Source organism: Adiantum capillus-veneris, chromosome 20 (genome assembly GCF_014529385.1).
Source record: "Adiantum capillus-veneris isolate H3 chromosome 20, ASM1452938v2, whole genome shotgun sequence".
Classification (NCBI taxonomy): Eukaryota; Viridiplantae; Streptophyta; class Polypodiopsida; order Polypodiales; family Pteridaceae; genus Adiantum; species Adiantum capillus-veneris.
In genome coordinates, this window is record NC_140950.1 from 32773152 (window position 1) to 32798817 (window position 25666).

Consider the following 25666-nt stretch of genomic DNA (forward strand, 5'->3'; position numbering starts at 1 on the left):
GACTACACAGAATCAGAACTCATGATGCTTTCTCTCATGTTTGCGGTGAGAAAGTTTAGATCCTACCTGCTACCAAAAACTTTTGTAATTCTCACTGCACAAAATTTGTTCCCTTGGGTGTCATCTCAAATGAATCTTAGTACTAGGATCTCAAAGTGGATTATGGAGTTGCAAGAGTTCCAATACTCTTTCAAGGTAGAAGATAGTGTGCGTGCACAATTGGCAAGGATTCTCACTTATAGGGTACATGAGAAGGAAATTAAGGTGCCTCAAGTAAAGACCCTACCATTGTCACCACCAAAAAGTATTCCCAATGCTTTTACCTTGTTCTTTGATGGAGCTTTTCGACGAGCCACAGGGAAAGCAGGGGGAGGGCTAGTGTTGCTCAACCCAAGTGGAGAGGTGGTCATGAAAGAGAAGGTCAATCTACCAGGTTCAACTAGCAAGAATGAATCAGAATACGACACACTACTTCATGGTTTGAAGATGTGCATTGGCCAAGGGATAAAACGTCTCATGGTAAAGGGAGATGCACTTCTCATTGTTAAACAGATTTTAGGCATGCAAGAATGAAAGCTTAAGGACAAAAGTTCATGCCATTCGTAGGATGTTTAATCAGTTTGAAGAAGTGCAACTATATCATATTCCGAGGAAACAAAATGAAGATGCCGATTTACTTGCACAGCAAGCAGCTACATGTGTTGAGAGAGAAGTGCAGGTCATCATGGTGGCAGCAGCTGTCAAGCAATTGAGATACCAGGGATTGGAGTCATTGGCTCCCATTATTGGCGACATTTTGGAGGGTGAGTTTCCACAAGACTTCACGAAGGCTCAGAAGAGGAGACTCATGAAGAAGGAAAGTTTCTATCTCTTCCTAGAAGGCTCCCTCTATCAAAGAGGGAAGGATCAAATGTGCAGAAGAGTACCAACTATCGAGGAAATTCCAGCCATTCTAAAAGGTTTGCATGAAGAGGCATGTGGTGGTCATTTTGCCCAAGAATCAACTGTGAAGAAGATTTTGCTTGCGGGGTATGTTTGGCCAAGCTTGCATGTGGATGTTCAACATTGGTGTAAAAGCTGTCACAATTGTCAGATAAATGGAAATAGAAGGTTGGTGCATGGCCTGAGGAAAATAGTTCTTGCAAATGGACCCTTTGAAAAGTGGGGCATTGCTGCTATGGGTCCTCTGTCTAGGACAAAAAATGGTAAACTCTACATTCTAGTGGCTGTAGACTATATGACTAGGTGGGTGGAAGCTCAAAGTGTGGCAAGAGTGAATGAGAGGACAATTAGCAAGTTTGTGTACAATCACATTTGTTGCAGATTCGGCACACCTTTGGAGATTGTTTCTGATAATGGTCCAGGGTTTAGGAAGGGCTTGCTCACAGAAGTTTGTGAAGAGCTTCACATTCTACATCATCATAGCACACCATACTACCCACAGTCAAATGGTTTGGTGGAAAAGGCTAATGGTGTCATTGTAGGAATCATTAGAAAGATGGTGCAAAACAAGAAAAAATTATGGGATGACTTCTTGGATGGTGCCTTGTGGGCATATCGAACCACATATAGGGAAGCCACAGAGTTCACACCATTTCACTTGGTCTATGGTCAAGAGGCTTTGCAGCCTATCGAGCTCAACATTCCAACAATGCGACTTCATGGCAAAGAAGCACAAGATGATCAAGATGTATGGATGGATGGACTTCTTACGTTCGTGGAGCTTGAGTGGAAAAGAGAAGCAGCATATGAGTGCTACAAGAGGAAAGCCACACAAGCGAAAGAAACGCACGACAAGAAACTGAAGGACAAAGGCATCAAGGAAGGAGAGCTTGTACTAAGGTATGACAATCGACTTGAAAATCATTTTGATGCCAAGTTTGAAACTAGATGGCAAGGGCCATACATAGTCAAGAAGGCTTTCAATTCTAGTTACTATCAGCTTATGGACTTGAATGGTAAAGAGCGCTCCAGGAAGGTAAACAGGTATCGCTTGAAGCCCTATTTGAGTCACCTTCTACCAAAGGATCTACCAAAGATCTATCCAAAGGCCGCTGTCTCATATCTCGTCAAGGACTCTGAAGCACTCTCTTTGGAAAAGATGCTCTATGATGGTACATGAATATACCATCATCCTGGGGAAGGGCGAATGATAGCTGTTTTTCGGCTCTCCATAAATTCCATAGTAAGTTAATCCACCCTACCAAATTCACCCAAATGCTATGGCTATCCCTACCATTTCACTGTACATAGGCATGTGTGAGTTAGGGGGCTTTTCCCATATCTTCTTAAAAACCCTCAGCTAGCTAGTCACTGGGCTAGTTGAGCCAAAAAAATAAAAGTACATTATGGCCTCTTTGTGTGTAAATATTTCATTGTATATATGGCCTAAATATAGGGAATTTTTATAATTATTTTGGTATTTTATTTCAATATTTCTACTTAGGTGTGTGTTTTATTAAACCTATGTACACCTTCTTTCATCCTCTTACATCATAATTATATTTTTTGCCAATATGTACATACTCTAATCTCATATTTTTCCTTTATACAAATCACTCCCACATTTTCACCCTCACCCTCGTGAAAACAAAAAATTGATTTCTACTCATTGGTTACGTTTATTATATTATTTACTTGCATACCTTTTCCTCTTTCACCCAAAATAATTCAAGGAGGGACCATATCATATGATTCCAATATCTTTCCATATCCATAACTCCTCCATATTTTTATTATTATTTTTACTCATTATTCTAACACCATGTGCTCATTGAGCTAAAGTCCATGAATAGTCCATACACTAGTCCCACCATGTATATATTTCTTTATTCACCAATAATCCTCCTCCATGCATGGGTCAAGGGCAACTTGGATGCTTTGTATTATAATATGACAAAGGAGGGGCTCACTCTTGGATGCATTGTACAAATTCAACAAAGGAGGGGGCCACTAAAAGACTTTTGCAGGCATAAAAATAGGCTTTTTGGTGAGAATTTTGGCACCTATCTCCACTCCGAATTTGGAGCGGTGGTCAAAAGAGAAAATGTAGACCACGCTCTGAATAATCACCTCAAATGTTTTCATGATTTTTGGAGCTACCAGCGGTGAGCTATGATTTTTTGAGTGGACCTCAGTCTGCCCGCTTTTCTCACAAGTAGCTTTTAGTCTTCTCTCACCCTTCCACACACCTACTCACTCTTACACATCCCTCCCTCTCCTTCCCTCACTCAAACCTGCAATTTACATGGCTTCTCCCACCCTCTTCACCATTACCCTTCTCTCTCATCCCTATAGTTCTTTTATGAACCTCTACATACATACACCCTCTCCATGTCTCTCTCTATTGCTTCTATGTTACAATTTCATTTACCACTCCTAATAATATCTAAAATTCAGCATCTTAACCATGATAACTTTTGCAAATTGAGGATTTTTCATCAACAAATCCTCTTTTCATCGTGGTGGTCAACCGTGGTGGCGGCGTAAAGAAGCGAAGAAGAAGAAGAAGACCAGCGGTCATTTTTTCCACAATCTACACAAGGGTGAGTTCAAGCTTCCTCAAAGATTCACCATCTCAATGATCTCTTTTAATTCACCCCTCTTCCTTCATCAAATCAACTCATCCTACCCATTGTAAATGTATCACTAACAATTCTAGTGATTATTACCACTAACAACTAACTTCTCTTGTAAAAATGCACCCACACTATCAACATATGGAGTAGGCAACTGCACAAGTAAAACAAATTCACTCACTCCCATGGAAGTTTCTCTCCTTTCACCACATCAATAATTCTCTTACTTGAGCCCACATCCATGTGACTCAAGAGAAAAGAGAGACCCCATTCTCATTTGAAATTCATAAAAATTCATAATCCTTGATCTTTCCTAATAAAATTGATTAGGCTTAATCCTAATCAAGGCTTCTAAAACCTATAAATAGAACCCATTTCTCCTTGTAAAAGAGATCACTATACCATTGCACACTAGATTGAGCGTAGCACACGCCAGTTCTATCTTGGTTGTAAAGAGAGAGTAAGCTTTCTATACACCATCACTTTGGTGCATAGAAAAGCTTGAGCTAGTTTGAGTGAGTGCGAGTAGAAGATATTCTTCCTACCATTGTTGTATCTACCCCAACATCAATGAATTGTTAGTTTTGGGTGCAATTCATGTCCAAAGGCTCACGCTTCTCCTCCAATTTGGCTTGTTAAACTCATTCAGCTTCATAAGGTGATTTGTTTCATTGAAGGTTGTTGTTTTGTTGCTTGTGATTCATTGGCTATTGTTTGGCTACCATTGTAAGAGGGTGGATGGTGAGAGGGCTCCCATAACCCTAAGACAATGTGCTAGTGATGCTATAACCAAATCTTGTCACTTGATTCCGCAAGATCTAAGTTCCTTTTTGTGCAAAATATAAAGTTGAAGCTAAGTTGTACACCATCTCTCTCTCTCTCTCTCTCTCTCTCTCTCTCTCTCTCTCTCTCTCTCTCTCTCTGTCTCTCTCTCTCTCTCTCTCTCTCTCTCTCTCTCTCTCTCTCTCTCTCTCTCTCTCTCTCTCTCTCTCTCTCTCTCTCTCTCTCTCTCGTGTTTTAGTGTGTGAGAGTGTTCCATTGGTATTAGGGTTAGTGTAAATTCCTTGCTTGTTTGTGGGTTGCTCTAACGATTCTCCTCTTTTGCGTCCTAGTTCGCTCTTAAACTAGGTGGTGCCCCTTGTGTAGTTGGGATTTGGCTGTGGGTTTGTTTTTTTGGTTTGTGTTGTGTTGCGCCCCAGCCCCATCGAGCAGCACGGGAGCCTTGAAGGGTGTCTAGAGGTTGCTCTTCTTGTTGCCCACCCCCGACCGCCTCATTAGTTCCTGGGTTGCATGATTCGTTATTTGACATTCCTTTTATTCATGAATAATGGTTGATTTTAATACGTTGTCGTGCTGTGACACGTACATAGTGGGAACGCATGCTACAAGATCTATCTTGTGTTTTTTTAGATACATAATTATATTTCGTATAGTGTACATCTGCATATTTAAGTACAATAATAAGCCTTCTATCTCATCCTATTATTTTTCTCAAGGGTAACATATCCTTACTTTACCATCAGAAAATACTATGGGAAAAGCATCAATAGCTCTGCCTCTTTAACTTGGGGCAAAAAGCATTGATTCTTTATTTCTACTATTTCATTATCATCTCACACCCTAGCTATATCCTATATCTAGGGTAAAATCCAATATATATATATTCTATGTATTTTTTATACTTTTCTTATATTTCTTTTTAAATAGCTACTAGTAGAGAATCAAATCCTAGTGGGACACTAGGTGGCATGATTTCAAAGATACACTTATTTTAATGCATTATTGCAAGAATGATTACAAAACTTTGTCAAGGAGCAATGTCATGCTTTCATATGGCATGAGGTGTCCTTTGGAATTAAATGAAAGTCTAGGCTAAGGAGACTACATGAAGACTTTTGCTGCCATAAATGGACCCTATTTTGATGAATTGTTTACACAAGGTTCCAATCCGAATTGGAAAACGATTTTAAAATGAAAATCGTAGCTTATGAGCTGAAGTTTTTGCCCATATTTTTACTTTTTTATTTGGAGCCACGATTGAGGAGATATGATCAAAATACTGGACCCTAGTCTGCCCACATCATGCAGGGGCAGCTCATTTCCAACTTTTCCAATTCCTGTTCACACTGGCTCCTCTCTTCTTGTGTAAACCCTTGGGGGTGCCCTTCACCTATAAAAGGGGACCTCTTCTTCCTTGGAAGGAACTCAATCATTTAAGCCATTGATGAGAGGAATTCATGAGGGAGTGAGTAGTAACGCCTAATTGTACTTAGCCATTAACATAAGCCCAAGCCTACACTTTTTACTAGAGGGAGACTAGCCATTCTTGCAACAAGCTAACCTTGGAAGATCAACTCTAATCAAAGAAGGTTTTGCACTTGGTGTATCAATCAAAGTGGAATTATCCACTCTTCTTCTCTCTCCCATCAATAATGGTGCCGAAGGGTTTCAAGTAAGATGTGTTCTACATTGATGTTTTCTTGATTTCTTGTTGTTTTCATTTTCATCTCTAATCCAACATATACATATATATGTATCTAATCTCATCTCCTTAACCAAACCTATCTCTCTCATTCGTAGTAATTCATCCTCTCTAGGTTCTCTTGCTACAGGTACATCTCTCCCCGCAGTATCCTTATTGCCTACGGGCAAGAATAGGGTTTGGGAGGGAAACTTCTCATCTCTTCACTTCTCTCATATCTACATTTCTCACATACTATCCTAGATGAATAACCCACATGATGATCATTTCTATCACTTTCACTCTGTACGATCTATTAGAATTAACGTATGGATTAGCCGTAAAATACACTTTCAACAACGTATAGTGTTTTTGTTCGGCCCTGAAAGGCTCAATGAAATACTTCTATCACCGGATCCCATCATACTTCCTCTCATAGACTATAATTTTTATTTTGATGTAAGCTTAGTTATCATGCTATGAACCAAGAGGATTTGTACACACAATTAATCCCAATCACTAGACAAAAAATATATATTATGGTAAGCACAAAACTACAATTCCAAAGAACAATTCGTAGCCTATTTGGTCAGCCAAGATTGAATGCCATTAACTCATCCATTAACCCTTTCATATTACCCATGATACGATATGACCATAGCCTTGATGTTTTCATCTTCGTATTGTTTTCACATTCTCTTTTGCGTTCTTTCTTTGTGTGTGTGAGTGCTAGAGAGAAAGAGTGAGTCTTCTTTGATTGCACTTCTTTCCAAACCCTAGTCTTCATGGCATCTATGGTTTAACTCCTTCATATAGTTTTTGTTGAGTTCTCTCACAAACTCTCACAGCCATAAGCCCGGTGCTTTCCTGGCAAGACCGCAAATTTCTCGACATATTTTTGGTGAACCCGACGCGAATCTGCTAGGGTGAGAGTTTGTGGGTAACCATGGGTGATCATGTTGAGCAATAGGGTATGCATTTTGACCCAGCAACAATGCAAATGTTTCAAGCATTTGCAATGTTCATGCAACAACAACATGCTACTGAAAGAAGGGAGATTTCAGCAACGAAAGCCATACAAGCGGTCGTCAACAGAATGGATCAATTCAATGGAAAAGATGTAACCAAGTACTTACGCGAGTATGTGAAGGAGATGGAGTTGCATCGCGTGTCAGAATGTGAGATGATTCAAAGCTTTGAGCTAGTTGTTTCTCCAGAAATTAGGGAGCATGTTAGGGCAATTAAAGATGGGCATGGGAGAAATTGGGAAGAACTCAAAGTAGCTTTAAAGGAGGAATATTTCATGGAGGACTCGGAGAGAGTGACCAAAAGGACATTCTTAGAATGGGTAGTCAAGCCAAAGCAAGGACTATCAATAACAGAGCTACTTAGGGAATTTGAGCGGCGCTATGCACAACTCACTAGGACAGAAAGGGCCACACTAGATGCAGAGAAGACAGATATTTTCTTACAAGCTGCAGGTAAAGAGTTTCAAGAAAATTTGGAGCTTCTTCTTGAAGATAAAGATGCTGAGCAAGGACTAAAGATCGACTGGAATGAGGTTGATTGAAGGTGCTGTCTCACTGCTGCCAAATGACAAAGAAGAAGGGACAAGATGGTAGTAAACACTACAGGTCCTTCCACCTCAACTTCTGACAAAATGGTAAAGCCTACTTTTATTGCTGCTAAGTTTGATGAGTCCACGCACGCTAGATGAGCTTGTGAAGGGAATGCGTGACTTGAAGGTGAAGTTTGCAAAGCTTGAAGAAAAAGGCCAACCATCAGGGCCACTTCCTAGGCAAAGACAACAACCCAAAGAAGGGTTTGTTAATAGATGTATTTGGTGTGATAGTACAGACCATGTAAGAAGGGATTGTGATGATTTTAGTGATGCTTTGTCAAAAGATGTTGTCTTTTTTAAGGATGGTAAAATCCACTTAAGAGAGACAGGTATACCCTTGAGAACTAACTTTGGGAAGGGGGGAATGCAAACCTTAGTTGAAGATATAGCAACCAAGCATGCCACCTCTTCAGTTGAGGCAGCTACTTATGGAGTAAAAATTGAACATTTTTGTGATGAAGAGGTGAGTGACCATCATGGTCAAATTTGGCCAAATGTCATGCAATTAGCTAAAAAGGGAAAGCTTACAAAAGAGATTCTACATGAAGCAAGTGATTGCATACGTCTAGAAACAGGATGGAATGATCCAGTGGACTCATTGTCAGTGCATGCCTACATTACAAAATGCCAACAAAATGAGGCAATTGTAGAAGAGAAGCGCAGACGTGAGAATGCTGATGAAGGACCATCAAAAAGAGCTTCTAGAAGTGGGGGAAGAAGCGACTCAATGCCTTCTCAAACACCCTCAACACAAGGAGAATCTCCATCTGAAGTACTCATGGAGGAGTCTACAACAGGAAAGAAGAAAGAGCCAACGAAAGGTAAGACAAAAGGCCCAACTTATAAACTACAATCTGATATTGAGGTTGCTAGAGATTTAAAGAAAGTCTTGGAGGAAAGGATCTTGAATAGCAAGATTGAGTTTACTCTGGGAGAAGTTCTTGGCATTGCAAAGCGTGAATTCCATGAGGAGATCATTGACATCATCAAGAGAAAGAGGCAAACCCTTGCTGAAGTTTCTCATCCACAGGTTGAAGGGGAAACCTCAAAGACACAAGGGATGCAATTGCAAAATAAGGAGAATGATGGAGCTGTGGTAGGATGCTACCAATCTAGTGGGAGAGTGAAGCAAGTGTATTTCTCAAATGATGATGAAGAAGTTGAAGATATTCCTAGGAGTTACTATTCACTAAGTCATTGGGCAAGGTCTACTACAGAAACTTTGGTCAAGGTAGGTGATCTTGAAGAGCCATTTGTTGCCTTGATTGACCATGGTTCAGAAATAAACATAATGTCAAAGAGTCTCTACAACAAGTGCAAGTGGCCGATGGACACAGATCATGGCTGGATGGTAAAAGTGGCAAACAATTCATCCATTGAATTGTATGCAGCATGTCCAGGTGTGAAGGTAACAATAGGTGATGTAAAGATTGACCAAAACTTCTTTGTACAGGATACATCTTCATATCATCTCATCCTTGGACAACCCTACATTGTGGGAGTTCGAATGGAAACAAAGGTAATGGACGATGGTTCAACATATGCTAGAATACGTAGCAAAGATGGTAAACGAGCTGTCCAATTTCTCACAGTCTGTGTAAACCATGAAAGAAATCGTGACAACCTCAGAGAACATCCTCTACCAAAGATAAGCAAAGAGTTTCATGATCATAGAGAAATGATGGGTTTTGGCCAAGTACCATTGTAAAGCGGGATTGCAGTGGTACAGAAAGAAAAAGGGTCTCGCTTGATCCAAAAATAGGTGAAACTTTCTTGATGAGCTCCTTGGTAACAAGGAATGAATCAGTATGTTTTACAAAACTTGAAGATTTGAAGAGATATGAGAGGCAATATGTGCATAATGTACAAATAGGCATGAAAAAGAGTGGGTTGCTAAAGCCTACTGAAAATGTTTTGGGTTTGTTTGAGCAAGTTTCTTTTGTAAATACTATGGGTGAGCTTGATGCTATAATGAGGTTTAGTTTGCATCTTGAAAATGAAGTTGTGGAAGTTTGTTCTATGGAAATGTATCAAGTAATAGAAGCCTTTAAAGAAAGCCAAACAGTTGGCCCAGAAGTCCATGTTGAAACTAAATACAAGAGTGTAGCAAAGAAGGTGAAACTAGTAGCTTCACCCTGACCACCCAACAACAGGGAAAAGATTGAATAGGCTTCTTTACAACCAAGTTTGCGAAATCCTAAAAAGATCGGGCATACCTTCACAAAGGAGTCTTTTCAAGAGTTGCAGATTGGTTGCGAGGAGTTTCTAACACAGGAGGAGACAAAGTGCTTCAAAGAAATGCTTTCAAAGCATGGTAAGGCTTTTTCATTTGAGCCACATGAGATAGGATGTGTTGATCCTTATATTGTAGCTCCTATGGTAATTTTCACAATACCTCATGTACCTTGGAATCTGCGGCCTATTCTGGTTCCAAAGGCTCATTTGCCAAAGTTAGTAGAGCTACTGAATGAGAAAATCAAAATGGGAATCTTGGAGCCTTCTTGTGCTCCATACTCAAACAGGTGGTTCACAGTTCCAAACAATAATGGTTCTCTACGCTTCATCCAAGATATGCAACCAGTGAACAAGGTAACAATTAGAAATGTAGGTACATGTCCAATTGTGGATGAATTTGCAGAGGCGTTTGCAGGGAGGGCAATCTACTCAATGGGGGATCTCTACTCAGGGTATGATCAATTTCAACTTGACAACCATGAGGACACCTTTGGGTTTGCTAAGGATGTGTACCTTGCCATAGGGAGCAACCAACTCGGTTGCACATATGATGAATGGGATGAATAAGGTCTTACGTGACTTTATTCCTCAAATCAGAATGCCTTTCATTGATGATTTGCCTATCAAAGGATGTGAAGAAAGTGACAAAGATGAAGCTTTGGATCTCAAGGGATGGCGCAGGTTTGTGGTAAATCACATAAATGATTGTGATAAAATTTTGTCTAGGTTGGAAGAAGTGAATCTTACATTGTCAGGGAAAAAGTCTATGTTTGGTTTCAAAGAAATGCTCATTGTGGGGCACATGTGCGGGCCATATGGTAGGAAACCTTGTCCAACAAAGGTAGATTCCATCCAAAGAATTAAAGAAACGTACACTAGCATCACTGAGGTTAGAAGGTTTCTGGGAGCATGTGTCTTCTATGTTATTTGGATTCCACATTATGGACATGTAGCTGATCCTCTTTATCAGCTGCATAGAAAGAATCAGAAGTTTAAATAGACAGAAGCACATGTAAAATCCATGAAAAAGCTAAAGGAGTTGCTCCAGTCAGCAACAACTTTGAGAAAGGTAGACTATGAGTGTCAAAGGCCAGTAATTGTGACAGTAGACACCAGTCCTACATGGATTGGATGGGCAATAGGGCAAGATGACAAAGACGGACACAAGTATGTGGTAAGATTTGGAGCAAAGGTACTAAGTGCTCGCCAAAGAAACTATCCACAGATAAAGAGAGAGTTATGGGGTATGGTTACAGCCTTGAAAAGTGGGAAAGAGTACCTAATTGGTGCATGTGTGGTTGTAGAAACAGATTGTCTACCACTTCTTGGGATGATTACAAGCTGCTCAACACCAAACATTGCTATGTTGCGGTGGATTGCCTACACTAAGTCCTTAAATCCCGAGTTTAAGCACATTGCAGGTAAAGACAATACAGTGGCAGATATGCTATCAAGGGCAAGGTATGAAGATGAGTCACAAATGATTGATGAGGGAGATGATGTAGGCACAAAATTCTATTCTATCTCTCATGTCAAAGGTAACAATGTCTGCATGACTAATTCACTTGAATTGTTCTTGAAAGATCTTTATGAAGGTGATTGGCTTTCTATTGGAAGGTACTTGAGTACTCTAACAAAACAAGATGATTGGTCTGAACAAGAATTCAAGAGGATACGCAGGAAAGCATATGGGTACTTTTTAAGGGATGGTTACTTGTGGAAACATCCTAAACAAAAGGGTTCTACACCACAACGGGTTATATGTAAAAAAGAGACTCAAGTAAATCTCATGCAAGAGTTTCATGAGAGTCTATGGACTGGACACAGGGGTGTGTGGGCAACCTTCTCCAAGTTGAAAGAAAAATATTGGTGGAAGGGTATGTATAAAGATGTATCTCAGTTTGTAGAGTCATGTGTAACTTGTCAAATGTATTCAAATGTTCGACATCGTGATGGATTGCACTCTACATATCCACTAGCCATGCACTATAAATGGGTTGTGGATCTAGTCACGATGCCTTTAGGACTCTGGAAGATGAGATACTTGGTTCTTGCGTGAGAGGACCTAACTAACCAGGTTGAAGGAAGAGCATTAAGAGCTAAGACCACAGAAGCTGTGTGCAAATTCCTTCTTGATGAGGTGATTTGTCGTTATGGTTGTGTGGGAAAAATCACTGCAGATCAAGGTGAACTGGATGCCGAAGAAGAAAGGGAGTTCTTTTCTAGATTAGGGATCAAGCTTTCTCTTACTACAGCTTACAACCCTGAAGGCAATGGAAAGAGTGAAAGAGGGCATCCTCCTATCATCAAAGCTTTGGCCAAGGCTTGCAAAGGAAGAGTTGGTGATTGGCCAAAATTGTTACCATATGCTTTATGGGCTGATCGTACAACACATAGCTCAGTAACTGGCTACATGCCTACGGAGCTAATGCATGGTCAAAAGCCAGTGATGCCGATTGAGGATACAATTCCCACATGGAATGTACTACCTTGGCAAGAGGGGCTTAGTAGGGAAGATCTCCTTGCACTGCGTATAAGGCAGCTAGAGAGAAGACCTGGAGACATTGAAGCTGCAAAAGAACGACTCAAAAATGCAAGTTGAAAAACAAGGACTATTTTGATAAGCGACATCGACTCAGGAGCAAAGAAATTGACAAAGGTGACTGGGTTTTAGTGTATGATAGTAGCCTTGATAACCAGCACACAGTCATGCGTAAGTTCTCAAAAAGATGGTTTGGACCATATGTTGTAAAGCATGTGCATGAAAATGCTACTTACACCTTGTCTGAAGTAGATGGTACAAAAGTAAAGATTCCCATTGCAGGAAAAAGGATTAAAATGTTTAAGAGAAGAGGAGACAATGATCTAGAAGATATGGATGAGGAAGAAGAGAAAAACACAAGTGAAGATCAAAGTGAACATGAAGCTCTAGAATCATCCAGTGAACAAGAAGACAAGGAAGATGTACAAGAGGTCTAATCTTACAAAGAGACGATGTGGCACATACCGGAGGATGTGCAGGTTTAGAGGGGGTGGATGTCGTGCTGTGACACGTACATAGTGGGAACGCATGCTACAAGATCTATCTTGTATTTTTTTAAATACATAATTATATTTCCTATAGTGTACATATGCATATTTAAGTACAATAATAAGCCTTCTATCTCATCCTATTATTTTTCTCAAGGGTAACATATCCTTACTTTACCATCAAAAAATACTATAGGAAAAGCATCAATAACTCCGCCTCTTTAACTTGGGGCAAAAAGCATTGATTCTTTATTTCTACTATTTCATTATCATCTCACACCCTAGCTAGATCCTATATCTAGGGTAAAATCCAATATATATATATTCTATGTATTTTTTATACTTTTCTTATATTTCTTTTTAAATAGCTACTAGTAGAGAATCAAATCCTAGTGGGACACTAGGTGGCATGATTTCAAAGATACACTTATTTTAATGCATTATTGCAAGCATGATTACAAAACTTTGTCAAGGAGCAATGTCATGCTTTCATATGGCATGAGGTGTCCTTTGGAATTAAATGAAAGTCTAGGCTAAGGAGACCACATGAAGACTTTTGCTGCCATAAATGGACCCTATTTTGATGAATTTTTTACACAAGGTTCCAATCCGAATTGGAAAACTATTTTAAAATGAAAATAGTAGCTAATGAGCTGAAATTTTTGCCCATATTTTTACTTTTTAATTTGGAGCCACGGTTGAGGAGATATGATCAAAATACTGGACCCTAGTCTGCCCACATCATGCAGGGGCAGCTCATTTCCAACTTTTCCTATTCCTGTTGACACTGGCTCCTCTCTTCTTGTGTAAACCCTTGGGGGTGCCCTTCACCTATAAAAGGGGACCTCTTCTTCCTTGGAAGGAACTCAATCATTTAAGCCATTGATGAGAGGAATTCATGAGGGAGTGAGTAGTAACGCCTAATTGTACTTAGCCATTAACATAAGCCCAAGCCTACACTTTTTCCTAGAGGGAGACTAGCCATTCTTGCAACAAGCTAACCTTGGAAGATCAACTCTAATCAAAGAAGGTCTTGCACTTGGTGTATCAATCAAAGTGGAATTATCCACTCTTCTTCTCTCTCCCATCAATAATGGTGCCGAAGGGTTTCAAGTAAGATGTGTTCTACATTGATGTTTTCTTGATTTCTTGTTGTTTTCATTTTCATCTCTAATCCAACATATACATATATATGTATCTAATCTCATCTCCTTAACCAAACCTATCTCTCTCATTCGTAGTAATTCATCCTCTCTAGGTTCTCTTGCTACAGGTACATCTCTCCCCGCAGTATCCTTATTGCCTACGGGCAAGAATAGGGCTTGGGAGGGAAACTTATCATCTCTTCACTTCTCTCATATCTACATTTCTCACATACTATCCTAGATGAATAACCCACATGATGATCATTTCTATCACTTTCACTCTGTACGATCTATTAGAATTAACGTATAGATTAGCCGTAAAATACACTTTCAACAACGTATAGTGTTTCTGTTCGGCTCTGAAAGGCTCAATGAAATACTTCTATCACCGGATCCCATCATACTACCTCTCATAGACTATAATTTTTCTTTTGATGTAAGCGTAGTTATCTTGCTATGAACCAAGAGGATTTGTACACACAATTAATCCCAATCACTAGACAAAATATATATAATATGGTAAGCACAAAACTACAATTCCAAAGAACAATTCGTAGCCTATTTGGTCAGCCAAGATTGAATGCCATTAACTCATCCATTAACCCTTTCATATTACCCATGATACGATATGACCATAGCCTTGGTGTTTTCATCTTCGTATTGTTTTCACATTCTCTTTTGCGTTCTTTCTTTGTGTGTGTGAGTGCAAGAGAGAAAGAGTGAGTCTTCTTTGATTGCACTTCTTTCCAAACCCTAGTCTTCATGGCATCTATGGTTTAACTCCTTCATATAGTTTTTGTTGAGTTCTCTCACAAACTCTCACAGCCATAAGCCCGGTGCTTTCCTAGCAAGACCGCAAATTTCTCGACAACGTTATAAAGATTTATTCATGTGTACTATTCGCTACCACGTCAACTTTTTGCAAAAAAACGTTTTATTGCTTACATATCGATCGATATTTAATCGATCAATAGGCTTTTGATCCATAATATAAATCGAACTATATATTTTTGATCGACATAGTAGCAGTATATAAAGCTCAAATTTGCGTGTTTTAGCTACAATTCCCTTCACCAAAGTGTTAGGCTACCTCCACCATAGAAAGATCAAGTTGTTAGCTACCTCCGCCATAGAAAGATTGAGTTGTCAGCTTAAAAAATCATTGATTTTTCAAGAAAATATGATTTTTAATGTTTATACATTAAAAATAAAGTAATGATATAGATTTGAATCACTAATAATTCTTAACAATAGAAGTTTTATTTTAACTCTATTGATAAGATTAAATAAATAATTCTAAGCAATGGAGACTATACTTTAGCTCTACTTGTTTAAGAATAGATAAATAAATAATTGTATGCATTAGAGGCTATTTTTCTAGCTATAGTGCCAATGTATAATTCTAAACATTAGAAGCTATAATCTTAGCTCTATTTGTTTTAGAATAGATACTCAAAGTGATATTTGATTGTTAAAATCTATCATAGCTATAATATGTGCACAAATAATGATGTTAGTTCATACATTCTGGAACATATACACATACATGTAGGGTCTTTTGGTTGTCATGAACAAATGTTCTTACCGCCATATAGACATTGAATAGGTCCACTTAGTGCCTCTTGGTTGTTATGAGATGATTCTCTTGCTTCCAAGTGAGGTTTAAGGTATGAAGTAGGATTCACTTGGTTGTTATCAATCTTATGCTCTTAGCTCTGAGTGAATATGGTGGAATACCTATAGTATTCACTAGGTTGTGATCGAGCAAAAGCTCTTACCTCCTAGTGAATATTAGTGATGCATAGTACATGGGAGTCACATGGATGTTATCGAGCTCATGCTCTTACCTCAGTGTTGATATAGAAATTAGAGACCTCAATTGTTTTAGGGTTGATTGGTTGTGTTTGAGCATTACGGCCTCCTACCTCCAAGAGACATAGATAGTGGAATGTGAGATGACTCCATCGCTCATCTAGGTTGTCTTGAGAAAACGCTCTTTACCACCTAGTAGCCAAGAATGATATATCCATTTGTGATCTTCCCTAAAATATTATCTTAACACTATTCATTCATCATTTTAATTCAGGAAATCATATCTATAACCTTTTATCTTTCTCATTGCGCTATTATGGTGAAAAACTATAATCATAGTGTATCTATTGATTGTAGGATATATTTTTTTGAAGTCAAAAAGTACGGTGCGAGGAAAAGAGTGGTTGTATGTGGAGGAAAAAGAGAGAGGCAAAACAGTTTTGTTTTTGGAATGTAAACATTGTAGGCATAAGTGGCACGGCAACACAACTCGCATCAAAGAACATTTATTCGGCACTAGTCCCAATGTGAAAGAATGTGGAGCACCACCTAATGACATATGGGTATTTTGCAGGGTATGTAAAGAAATGCAAACATGCAGGACTTCTTCCTAAGAGACAGAAGGGCATGACAAGTACATCATCTGTCAACATAGAAGAAGCAAGTGTGGATCAAGAAGACATGAGAGCTAACCACGGACCTTCAATGGGAACAACCCGGACACCTCAAAGTCCTTACACTTTTCCAAATGGTGCCATGGGAGGGATAGATGCTAATCCCGGGACATTCAGCAGAGTCAGTACGCTTGGGACTCTATAGGCAACATTCACTCAAGAGGACATGCTCGAATTGCATCTAAAGTGGACACAAGCCTTCATGGATTGTGGAATCTCATGTAATGTCATAAGAAATCCTATTTTCAAAGATGCCCTAATGTCAACTGCAAAAAAAGGATTCATCTATCTTGATTATAATAAAATGCGAACAGAGTATGTTGACAAAGTCAAGAGCAATACAGAAGTGATTCTCACGCAAACAGTGCTTGAATTTGTTCCACCGTTTGGCTGTACCATAGCTCTACACGGATGGACCAGCTGTAAAAAAAAACCATTGATTAATGTCATGGTAATTTGTCCCAAAGGTGCAATGTTTCTGGAGGTCATTGATACCTCATTGAAAGAGAAGACATCTCTCTACTTGACAAAGTTATATGAGCAAGCTATTGCTCGATTGGGTGGACTGAAGAATGTGGCAGCTAATGCTTCAAACTACAAAGGAGCGATTTAGCCATTATGGAAAAGTACTCAAAAATTACATGGATTGGATGGGCAACTCACACCCTTAATTTACTTCTAAACGATATGGGAATATTATCATTCATAAAACAGGTTCTTATTGACGCCAATCACATAGTCTAATTTATACGGGAACATCAGTTTACATATCCTATATTTCGCTCCAAGTCTCCAAAAAAAGCACTTCAAATCTTCTGTGCCACAGGATTTGCTACATCATACTATGTTTTGAATAATCTCAATGAAGTGCAAGCAGCTCTTACAGAAATTGTTGCAGATCGCCGTTGGGAGGCTTGGCTCAGCAAGTATCCGAGCCATTGCGAAGCAGCTCAAAAATGTGTGTCCTTGGTGCAATCTCCTCTCTTTTGGCGGAACATTGACAAACTTGTTGGGGTTACTAAGCCCTATGTGGAACTACTAAGGGTTGTCAACATAGATAAGTTTGTCATTGGTAAGGTTTATTGGATCATGTCTGAGGTGTTGCATCAAACCAAAGAATACAACCACTAGAGTGCAAGAGAGAGATCACAAATCATGCATCTTGTGGAAAAACGATGGGCTCAAATGCACACACCATTTCATGGTGTCGCATTTCTCTTGGATCCAAAGTTCCAGATGAACGGAAAAGCCTCCAACAAATTAAGAGGTGATGAGAGACTTTAGAAAAGTCTGCTCGTAGTTGTTGCCAGGCGACGATGGCATGGATGCATTCCAGTAGAGGGTGGATTATGCCAATAGGGAAGGAACTTTCGGAGATACTTGGGTTCTTAATAGCGTAAAAAATATTTCAGGCCCAGTATGGTGGAAAGAATATGGAGGAGACATAGTCGAGTTACAACACGTTGCGACCAGGGTGCTTTTGATTGCGGCATCTAGTGGTAGTTGTGAGCGCAATTGGTCTTCTTATGACTGTGCACTGAAAGCGTAGAAATCGCTTAAGTCCTTCTCATGCCCCAGACCTTGTATACGTCTTTTGTAACATGCGTCTCCTTCATGCACCCACAAAGATAGTCACATGTGCGACCGAAGTACACTTCGGAGTGCTTCAAACTCATGAAACTGTGTTGGAACAGAGATGTAGCGATGATGAGATGGAGTGGGAAGTGGCTACAGAATGTTCAAAAAATGAAGAGGTTGATGACCTGGTGCGTGTGATGATAGATGGTGAAATGTAAACATCTTTCATGATAGTGTATCTTACTTTTTCTCATTCTAGCTCCCTATTGAGTTATATATCTCACTTTTTTGATTTAGTAGCAACAAAATAAAGTATTGAAGAGAATTATCATAAACATAAGTATTGAGGGCATTTCTTGGAAATCAAATAAAAAGACATTGCTTGACTCTTAACAAAGTCATCAATTAGCAACTCCAGAACAAATTCATTGCCATAAACATAGAGAGAATACAATGCGTCTCAAGAGTATGAGGTAGAGAGTGTGAGCTCTATGACAACTAGAAAGCTACAAAATCAAAATCGATCGAAAATGTATCGAGCAACGACGTGCGTTTTTTAATATAATCGTATCGATCGATATTAAATCGATCGATACGATAAACTATCGATCGATAGTTTATAAATTATTCAAAAACTCCATGTATTTTATGATAGTACGTGAATAATGATGATTTATTCAGTCGAATAAATACAATGCAGGGTAGTACATCCATATAAGGAGAATCTTCCCCAACATCAGTGTCTGCTTTACATGTGTAACAATACTACAATGGAATCGAGTGAACTATGGTGTCAGACCTATGATCAATTATAAACATGTTTCCTAGAGGATGTGCTCAACCAGTTACAAGATCCACTTGAATGACAAAATCTTGGAACTGCAAGTAGACATGGCATTTAGACTAGTCATGCACCATTTTTGCTTCCCTCAGGAAAGGATGTCCTAAGATCATCTCAGATGCCATAGTGTGCTTGGAAATTTTTGTAACAATGAAGGTACTTCTTATTTTATGTCCAAAGACCTTGATCTTGAGATCTTCTAGCATCCCAAAAAGTTTAACAATAGACCCATTGGCCATCTTTACTACGATGGTTGTGGTCCCAAGGTGAGGTCTTCCCATAGTTTCCCAACAATTTTTAGTCACAATAATAACCCCAGCACCACCATCAAGGCTGGTATGGTTGCATTGGATTCATCACCCTCAAAGTATTGTCCCAACTTGTTAACAAATATTTCTACAACAAGGTTCTCATCTAGGTCGGGTTGTGGATCTTAGTGTTCCTCCTCTATTGGCATCTCCCTAGTTCCATCCATCTGTGCAAATTGTGGTAGCCCGACCTTCAGTTCTGCATTGAGGAAATCTCTAAGCGCTAAGAATAGATCAGGGTCTCCATATAGTTTGGACATGATGGTGGTTCTAACTTGTGAAGCCATGAAATCCATCAATTTTTCAATATTTAACGGCACCTTTTGGGCTTCAATCCCTTGATGTGGGGAAGATGGGATCACCATTTATTCAATAGGGTCAGGTAGTCCCTTTGTAAACATTATTTCCAACAAGAAGGGAGTACGCCCACTTTCTCATGACTTTAAGTCACTTTGTTCTTGGATGACACTAGGTATGGCTAGGGGTCTATGGACTTCTGGAGATTCTTTTTGCGTAGTAAGAAACACTGTGTCTGTAATCTAGATCTTCTAGGTGTTGGCTCTAGATCCGTTTGGGTATCTTCTACCAAACTCCTTAATTGCTTGACCCACTTGATCTCCTTGGTAGGGTTTGGATAAGTTCCTATCTTCTTCTTGGATCCTGGCCATTGTGGCTCATGAAGATCTTCCTTGTTGGTTTCTTTCCTAGAGGTTGTTTTGGTCTCCATGGTTTCACCTGAATTAGAATCCTCTTCAGTGTCGTTCATATATACGAGGTTGTCACGAGTCCCTATGTTGGTCTTTGAATTGGGGTCTGACTTCGATGCTTTTTGCGATCTCTTCCTACGTGTTTTTTGCTTCTTTTGAGATTGAGCAATCGATGTCGTGTCTCTTTCTTCAAGAATATAATTTTGTTTTTGGAGCATCAATTGTGCGAGTACATTTACTGGTACCACAGGTGTACTTTGTGATGGCTCCTCGATAACCTCAATCAAGTTTAATGGTGTGATCTTTGGTGCATTTGGGTTATTTGGACATTGGGAAATCAAATGATCTATTCCACATTAATTACACATGAGTTTCGGCATTGTAAACGTGCTCGCTTGATTGGTTTGCATTACTGTGGTGTTCTTGTGTAGCCTAATAGGACACTCGGCTACACGATGTGCACCTCCACACTCATAGCATTGAAGAGGTGGTCTCTTGACAATGTAATTGATATTTTGGCCTCTCGTAGAAAGAGAAGCTACTTGATAGATAGACAGGTTTGACTTGTCCCCAATAGTCCTCCATGTAGTATTGTGGACTTTCTTCATGCGCATCAATCCCATAGGAAATATTAGGGTCTATATCTTACTCACATCCTTCCAAACAAGCAATAGATGAATCACAACCCACTTGATTCATAGAAGTGATTCTCCGATGTGGTGGTTGCAGTCCTAGCACTGGAGGTGGTAAGGGTGTTGTTTGAACAACATTTTGGGCCCTAGGGACCATGTGTCGTTTGTTCAGGAGGTGGGGCTGACATCAATGCAGGCACTCGAGGTGTGTTTGTCCATGCTAAGGTTGGTCTATTGGCCATCATGTGCTTAAATACTATGCAATCCTTATGTTGATGACCATACCTCCCACAGGCATTGCAATTTCCATTGAATTTTACTCTAAAAGTAGGGCATTCACTAGTACTATGTTGACCATAGCATATTGAGCACCATTGTTGTTCCCTTCTTGGATACATATGATTGTTTTGTGGAGCACGATTGTCTCTAAGACTCTCTTGAATGGCCTTGATGAGATATGCTAAAGTCATCTCAGATATCTTTGGCTCCTTAGCAATATGCTTTATGGTCATTGGCTGATGGCCCGATGCTTGCAAGCTAGTAGATTTAGGCTCAACAAACACTCTTTCTCCTTGAATCATTAAAGTATCCTCCAATTGGATCGCATTGGTGGTGAGTGCTTCCCAAAGTGCTGATACCTCTAATGACTAGGCCATTGTAGATATCCTCATGTCATAATCCCCTAATGAATCTATCAAGCAATTGATTATTATTGAAGCGCCGATCTACATTGCAATGAGACTAAATGCTTCAAGCAACTAATAAAGTCTCTCACCGACTCTCCTTCCTCTTGTTGGTCTTTCTAGAGCTGAGAGGCTACACCCCAAAGCACTCCCTCTCGTATGTATTCTTCTTTTAAGGATAGTCTCCTAAGAGTAGGGTAAATCATTTTTTCTTCCACCCTTAGGGTTCTATATCAATCCCCAACCTTCCCACTTAAGGTTAGGCTTAAAGCATTACTCTTATGCAGGTCATTGTGTTCTCCTAGAGAATCACATATTTGTTCAAACACTTTGGTATGCTTTCTCACATCCCCATCTCCACTAATTTTTTGTGAGCTTGGCTATTTGTATGGCCTTACTTCTAGGCTCTCTATCAGGCGTGTTACGCATATTCTCAGCAACAGATCGACCGATAGCTTGAGCAAATGTTGCCAAGTCACCTAAGTGATCAGGCACCGTGGGTGAAAGTGCTCCAGAGACTACATGTGGAGTAGGTATTGGCATTGGGATTGGCGCATAGGAAGCCCTTGGGTTCCAAGCTTGGTATGGTGTTGTGCCATATGGTGGCCCAAAGTTTCTATGTGTGGCCCTAGGCATAGCAGACGTTGGATGTGACATGCTAATGCTAGCTGGTATGGTCCCGTTGAAATAAGAGCTTGGGTGTTGTGGTTATGGATCATAGGTTGTTGAAACAATGGGAGGGGTAGGGACTACATGAGTGCAAGGACCCATAGGTGTATACGATTGGTACACACTTGTAGGTATTGTCGCAGGTATTGAGCTACCATGTAGTGGTGCTTTTCTAACAAGTGAGGTCCTTGGCATGTTTCTCGGCATGCACATCATTGGGGTAGGCATGGTAGCCGTGGTGTCATCAAGGGAAAGATGAGCTAGACTTGGAAAAGTAAAGCTATCCCTTGTGGGTTTCAAATTGCATTGAGACCCCTGGTGAAACAACATATGGAGGATCCATTGGACTTACCAAGGGAGTCTCCATTTGCAATAATGTTGGTTGTTTAGCTCTCAATTTACTTTTCCCTAGCCGCAATGATATATCGCTCAACCTGTTGCACTTTGGCAAGGTTTCTAGCATCAGGTCATATAACCTCGGAGAGAGAATAGCTTTGAAGAGTCAGGGGGTGCAGTGAATGGACTATTCACGTGTACACTCTTTAAGGGCATAGGTTCTATGTTGTCCATGAATGGAGAATTGACTTCCCCAGCCCCCTTATTTACTTCGTTAGATCCATGTTCGGAGCGAGTGGCTCAACTAAAGGTTTCCTTCAAGCGGCTAAGCACGCTCCGCCCAGACCGTGGGCCCATGGCATGCATGTCTTGGTTTGAGCTATCAAGATTAGGCATTGGGTAACCTTCCATGACGTCGTAGTCAGAGGAAGAGTCACTCAACGCAATATGCGGGTCCTGAGTGGTACTACCTTGGGTTCCCGCTGAGGGCCTAGAGCCTAAGGTAGATGGGTATTAAGAACTTTCATAAGTCAAAGTGCTTGTTATTTGATTCGTCTCTAGCACATGACCAAAGCACAGATGCATGTGCCTTAGGTACCCTACAAATGTCGGGGAATAACCTCGAAGGTTAATTGCTTCATTTTGAAGTGTTTTGTACCCCATTTTCACTCGTTTTTTGATGTCTTTTAATGATCGGTTTTTGGATTAGAGCATGTGATAGCTCAAAATGAGTGTAGTGCTCAGGGGGTTGTGGTGTGATTTACAACACTGTGGTCCATTACCCGAAGCTCCATTGGTCCCCAAACGAATCAATTTTTACTTCCGCGTGAAGCTTAAATAAGTAATTTCAAAGGGTGAATTAAGCCTGAGGCTGAGCGTGGGCTTGGGCTCGAGCCTGAGAAATATTCTCGAGCCCGGTCCTACCTTTATTATTATTTTTTTTTTTGGGATAAGGTCGCCGTGGTCACGTCGCGCACGGGAGTATACACACAGCTAACCTACCTACTTACAACTAACAGAGCTACTGTTACACACTAACAACAACAAATAATTAACTAGCAGGTCTACTTATTGTATCTTACAGAACTAACACAATAGCTCTACTACCTTAATTCTAACACCTTATGAACAGAAAACACAGTACCTTACAATACCTTATTAACAAAAACATTTCACTGCAGCAAAACCACATCCTTCTCAACAAGCCACACACCTTCTTTCTGTACCTTTCCTACATTTTATAATGCATCACAAAGCAGCATAGAGTGTTGTTCGAGCTTAATGCAAGGCATTTTCCCGGCAGCGATGCCAAAAATGTACGCGTCTATTGCACGTGTCAATGCAAGGGACCTTCCATACACTCTATCCGAGCCACAAAGGGCTACAAGCACACAAAAAAACTAATTTAGCAAGCTCAAGAGAGCAAGGGTGTGTCACTCCACCGTCCTACGCTCGCCTTCGTGGAGGATTCCTCGCCACCACGAAGAAGAAGGAGCTACCGTCGTGCCGCGCTCAACAGCCTCGCCACCATTGTGCTATCGTCGCAATGCTCAGTCTCTCTCTCTCTCTCTCACGCATACACACACACACAAGGAGATGAAGAAGAAGATGGAGATGAAGGAAGAGCACTTTTCAATTGCACAAATAAGAGAATGAGTGATTTTTAGGTTTAGGTGACTTTTATATGAGCTCGCCCATATAAAAGGAGATGAAGAAGAAGATGGAGATGGAGCAAGAGCACTTTTCAATTGCACAAATAAGAGAATGAGTGATTCTTAGGTTTAGGTGACTTTTATATGAGCTCGCCCATTCACACTTGGGCACTCATGCTTAGCAAACTAACCCTTGAATGTTTGAGTTAGAGTGCGCCTCTCATCGGCAATCACTCTACCCTTTTCCTATTGGACCAACAAGCCCGGCCCATGACTACTAGAAGTGGACGCTAGTGGGTTAACAAACCACGCACCCTATCTATGTTCATACACCATACTATGGTGGCTTCTTGAATTAATTTCCAAATAGGGGCTAAGAGAAATCTTAAGCCCACGGAAAACAAGGGTTCCAATGAGCCTAAGGGGAAGGACAATGTCCAAAAGCCTCCTAAGGGCAATTCCAATAACAACAAAGCTAAGGAGAAGGGATTTTACATAAGCTAAAACAAACTCTCTCTTGAAGAGCTTGAGTGTTATCACAAGGATAACCATTGTTTCAAATGCGGGGAGCAACGGCATGCGTACCGTGCTTTCCCGCAAAACAACTCTCACCATGAGCCTCCTAGAGCTAGCTTGGTTGAAATACAAGAAGAGGAAGCTCACCACAAAGGATCTCCTCTATGCCATGCTTGGGGAAAGGTAAGAGAACATGATGCTTTTATTCTCATTGACCATGGTTCTACTCACAATTTCATATCCATAGAGTTGGACACCAAGCTAGGCATCCAAGCCTATGAGATGGGAGATGTCCTACCCCCCGCAGATGGTGCTTTCAGAGGGCAAGAAGCTTCAGTCACTCCCTTAATCAGGATATTGAGGCTCCATGTCCAAAGCTATGTGGACAAAGAGTACTTTCTTATCGCTCCTCTCAAGCACGAGGATGTAGTCCTAGGGGCACCATGGTTTGATCGCATGGCTGCCAATGTTAAATTTCCTGAAAGGAAAATCTACTTTTAAGTATAGGGAAAATGATATGTACATGGATGCCAAAGAGATGGGTAACACCATACCCATTTTACATACGCAAGCTTTCAATAAGTCAATAAAGATCTTTATTTCCGTGTATATGATTTTTGTTAAAGATTCTCAAAATGAACCTAATGTTTTAGCAAAAGAAAATATAAACAATCACAAAGGATTAGAGCTATCCAATTTTCTCAAGGGAATTCAAAATGTCTTTATTGACTACATCCCTTGGGAATTACCTCCTAAACGAGGCAATGATGACCGTGCCATTGAACTTCCAGGAAGTTGACCGCCTAATAAACCTCCTTATAGAGTTTCTCAAGCTCAACAAGAGGAGACTATGTGGCAAGTGAATGAGCTAGTTGAGACAGGCATGGTTAGGCCTAGCTCATCTCCATTTTTCTCACTTGTGTTATTAGTGCAAAAGAAAGACGACACATATAGTATGTGTATCGGCTATAGAGCATTAAATAGGATCACTATAGAAAATTAAGTTTCCTGTTCCACGAGTAGAAGACCTATTTGATAAGCTACAAGGGTCGACCTACTTCAGTAGGATTAACTTGAAAAGTGGCTACCATCAAATTAGGATAGTTGATCAAGACATTGTAAAGACCACATTTTGCACTACATTTTGTCTTTACGAATACATTGTCATGCCTTTTGGCTTGACCAATG

General features: G+C 40.1%; 1 pseudogene; it reads left to right on the forward strand.

Moving 5' to 3' along the window:
• Positions 1–16722: 16722 nt before the first annotated feature.
• On the forward strand, positions 16723–18352 carry LOC147432334 (uncharacterized; annotated as a pseudogene).
• Positions 18353–25666: the final 7314 nt, after the last annotated feature.